The 4,372-nt window shown below is 45.1% G+C and overlaps 1 non-coding gene across 1 annotated transcript; it reads right to left on the bottom strand.

The window, feature by feature from the left end:
• Nucleotides 1-3,400: 3,400 nt before the first annotated feature.
• On the bottom strand, nucleotides 3,401-3,473 carry TRNAK-CUU (transfer RNA lysine (anticodon CUU)). Its single transcript has one exon. It is a non-coding gene; the product is annotated as a tRNA-Lys (tRNA).
• Nucleotides 3,474-4,372: the final 899 nt, after the last annotated feature.

Below are 4,372 nucleotides of genomic sequence, written 5' to 3'. Positions count from 1 at the left end.
GATAGACGGAGAAACAAAATGTGTTCTATCCACTCAGTGGACAAGAAAAAGAAACGAACTAGTGATACCTGTTGTAACATGGATGCGTCTCAAAAACGTTATGCTTAGAAAGAAGCCAGAGGCAAAATGTCATATAAATGTGATTCCGTTTGTATGAAATGTCCAGAAGGGCAAATCTACAGGGATAGAAAGCAGTTGAATAGTTGTCTGGGGCTGGGTGGTGGGAGTGGGGATGGCCAACATCATGTAGCCTACTTTGGGATGAACGGAAATGTTCTTAAACTGGATTGTGTTGGGTGCCTGGGTGGCTCAGTAGCTAAGCATCTAACTTCAGCTCAGGTCGTGGTCTCACAGGTCATGAGTTCAAGTCCCACATTGAGTGAGCTCTAGCCCCGCTTTGTTGAGCATGAGCTCTGCTTCAGGTGAGCTTGAGCCCCACTTTGGGTGAGCTGGAGCCCTGCTTTGGGTGAACTAGAGCCCCGCTTTGGGAGAGCCCCACTTTGGGTGAGCTTGAGCCCCACTTTGGGTGAACTCGAGCTCCACTTTGGGTGAACCCGAGCTCCACTTTGGGTGAACCCCACTTTGGGTGAGCTTGAGCCCGCTTTGGGTGAGCCCCACTTTGGGTGAGCTTGAGCCCCGCTTTGGGTGAACTCGAGCCCTGCTTCGGGTGAGCCCTGCTTCTCTCTCTCTCTTTCTTCCTCCACCCCTCCTGGGATTCTCTCTCTCACTGCTCCTCACTCACCTGCGCCCTCTCTCTCTCAAAAAACTGGATTGTGTCGATGGTTTCTGCACTCTATAAATTAAAAAAAAATCATCGAATCGTGCATTCAAAATGGATGAATTTTGTGGCATATAATTATTCATTGATAGAGCTGTTTTTTTTCTTTTAAAGTCAAAGCAGACACGGTTCTTCTTACCCACAAGCTACAGGGCGCCTGACATTTAGCAGAAGAGACACACACATCTGCAAATGTAATATTTTGAGCTAATTTCATTTATAGAAGCATATTCAATGTGCAATGGTTTTCTTTCCAATTATGTTTCATACCTGATCTCAAAATACAAAATTCTCCTTGCAAAAGGTGGATTTAAATAATAGTATTCTGAAATTTCTCATTATTTAAGCCCTCTTGCCATCTCTCTCTCTCTCTCTCTCCCCCCATCATCTATCTGTCAATCTATTCATTATCTATCTACCATTTAAATAGTGTAGGAGTAGACAAAATTGAAAGACTAGAGGTGGTCCCGGCTTTTGAGTAGTTTATATGTAAGTATGCAAATAGCAAAGGTTTCCCCGTCATTCTTTCTGTCTCTTTTTATCTCTGTCTCTGTTTTTTTTTTTTTTTTTCACTCCAGGTGGAAGATGCTGAAATTATTGGTTTGACCAAGTTTTGTGAGTGGAGTCTGGGAACATTTTGAGGAAAAGAGTAATTCATGGGTAGACATTTTCTGTAGTGAAAGGAATTGGTGTGGTGAAAAGCGTAAAGCAAATGTTCCAGAAAAGGGAAATTATGGGAGAATAATTTAATCCAGTTGTTGACGAATGTATGAAGAAGAACAAATACATTTGCTTGACTTAAACCTTATTCTAGAACATATTTTTTTAAGTTTATTTATTTTGAGAGAGAGAAAGAGAGCATGAGCAGGGGAGGGGTGGAGAGAGAGGGAGAGAGAGGGAGAGAGAGAGAATCCCAAGCGACAAATCTCTGCACTGATGTGGAGCTTGACTCGGGGCTTAAACTCATGAACCACAAGATCATGACCTGAGCAGAAACCAAGAGTTGATGCTTAACTGATTGAGCCACGCAGGCACCAAGGATAAACCAGAATTTACTACTGGGATCTCTTGAGCTATCCTGGAGAGAGTCAGTTGTGTTTTTTTTTGCTTTTGTTCTTTTTCAGTTTTCACCATAGGACTTTCCTAGGGCCATGGCAAAAGAGCACCTCTTTACCCCGCACCCCCCACCCCCCGCTTACCCAATATTGTAGCCTTATTCTCCAAAATTCTTAATTTCACAGGTCCAGTGTTGATGTGGGAAATGTACATTCATGTGGTTGCTGAAAGCAAAGGGTGCAGTGTGGCCACACTGGGGCAGCAGACGCTCGGCTTTTCTAGCTTTTTCTCCCGGAACTGTGATAAATGGAGTGTTCTGTGTACACATTACTCTCTTTAATTTAGATGTCTTTTCCAGACTGCCGAACTGAGAGAAAGGACTATCCTTAAAATACTAACAACGGAGACCTCATGTTTTAATTAGAGGTTGGGTAAGAGCTTGCTTTTTTTTTTTTTTTCCTAATGGCTAGTTTTTCAGAGGTCACTGAGGGCAAGGGACTGTTTCTTAGTCATTGGATAGCCTCGGGGCAATCATAGTGCCCGCCATCTCATGAGAGCTCAGTAAGTTTTGGTTGTCATTAGTGTTTTTAGAAGGCAACTGCTCCAGCTCGTCAAAAGCACAATCCCTAAGATTGCAGACCACCGCATCCAAAGGGACCTGCATCACCGCAGCTAAAGGTATTCACACGGTCGAGCAGATCTGCACATTTTCTATCGTTCGGCAGTCACGAATCAGATGCGATTCAGGTCGCCGCTTCTCAAAGAACCTTAAAAAAAAAAATCAGTGATTCTGAGAAAGCATCTCTGACATGGTTACTTCTTATTTACTGTGTGAAAATTAATACAAGGAAACCTCATTAACGTGGACTCCGGAGGCTGGAAGCCGGGAGTGGTAGAAGGCGCCTACCGGAAATGTCAATTACAGGAACAAATCATCAATTACAGACCCCTAACAGAAGACTCTTCAAGAGGAAAGAATGATCAATTACAGGCCCCCCCAAGAGGAAATTGACCCCCACCCCCCACCCAGGGGCGCCTGGGTGGCTCAGTCAGTTAATCGTCCGACTTTGGCTCTGCTCATGATCTTGCGGTTCGCGGGTTCGGGCCTCAAAGTCTGGCTGTCTGTTGTCTGCCCCTCCCTCATTCGTTCTCTGTCTCTGTGTCTCTCTCTCTTTCACTTGCTCACTCTCAAAAATAAATAAACATTAAAAAAAATGGACTACCCCTGCAACTCAACCAAGGAGAAACCATCATCACGCTGAACCCCTGCTTTTCTCAAACAGGCTTGCATTCAAAACCACCTCTCCCAACTTCCTCCTTCTCCATAAAATAGGGCTCCTCTCCTCCATTTGTTGGACTCACCTGTGGTTTTCCCATAGCTTGCATAGCCCATATTGTAATTCTCTGCTCTTCTGGAATAATCCCAGTTGTTTTTTTTTTGTTTCTGTTAAAATAACTGGCTATTTTCTTTTTAAGGTTAACACTTTTGAGCTTTCACGGGCTCTACCCCATTTGCCTTTTTTTTTTTTAATTTTTAAAAGTTTTTGTTTATTTACGTAATCTCTGCACCCAACGTGGGGCTCGAACCCACGACCCTGAGATCAAGAGTCACATGCTCTTCCGACTGAGCCAGCCAGGCGCCCCTCCACCCCGTTTGTTTAAACCCGTTCGTTGGATGCCTACGTTTTCTTAGGTGCTCCTTACACACATAGCCCATTTCATATTTCTCTACATTGTAGGAAAGCTGGTTCACCCCTGTTTTTGTGGGTGCTGCAGCCTGGGATGCCCTTTTCTTCTTCTCAATCTAATTCTTCTGAGTCTTTCCTGGCTAGCTCAAGGCACGCCCTACCGATGCGGCCACAACGGACTCTTTTGTCGCTCAGTCTTAACCTCAGCACAGTGCTGTGCTAGATCACAGGCCCATTCATTTCCCTCCGTTACGAAGACCATCAGCTCCCTGAGGCCAGAGCCCTGCCTTATTTGGCGTTGCCTTTGCAGCGTCCACCGGAATTTCTGGCACGTTGGAGTGGCTCCATACATGTTTGTGGAATGAGTAAGTGAATCAATCCACTCACCGCTGAATGAGATGTTTCATTTCCTTCCCTTCTCCTCCCCAGTTAAAATGCCTTGATATTAAGAAAAAGGTCCCGCCTAGGAAATTATTTTAGAAAGAGGCAGTCAGCTCCTACCTCCCACACAAGGAACATCAGAGAATACAAATGAATCGTCATTTACATGCGGGACTTCCTGAAGGAGGAAATTTGCACTGTGAAGCTCTCAACGTCCCAGCCACTGTGGAGTCAGTGGTGATAGGGGCCAAGCTCCTGGCACGCAGCTCTGGGAGATGCCCTGCGTCGGGCTTCCAGAAGCCCCTCCGTGTTCCAAGGATGCTCTCCGTTGATTTTCACAGCATCTCTGAGTGATAAGCATGAGCAATGGAGAATTTCTTTCCTTCCTGCCCTTTTCTCTCTCTCTCTCTCTCTCTCTCTCTCTCTCTCTCTCTCTCTCTCTCTCTCTCCTCTCTCCTTTAACCTTCTT

Source organism: Acinonyx jubatus, chromosome X (assembly GCF_027475565.1).
Source record: "Acinonyx jubatus isolate Ajub_Pintada_27869175 chromosome X, VMU_Ajub_asm_v1.0, whole genome shotgun sequence".
NCBI lineage: Eukaryota > Metazoa > Chordata > Mammalia > Carnivora > Felidae > Acinonyx > Acinonyx jubatus.
This window is presented reverse-complemented; position numbering and strand designations above follow the sequence as displayed.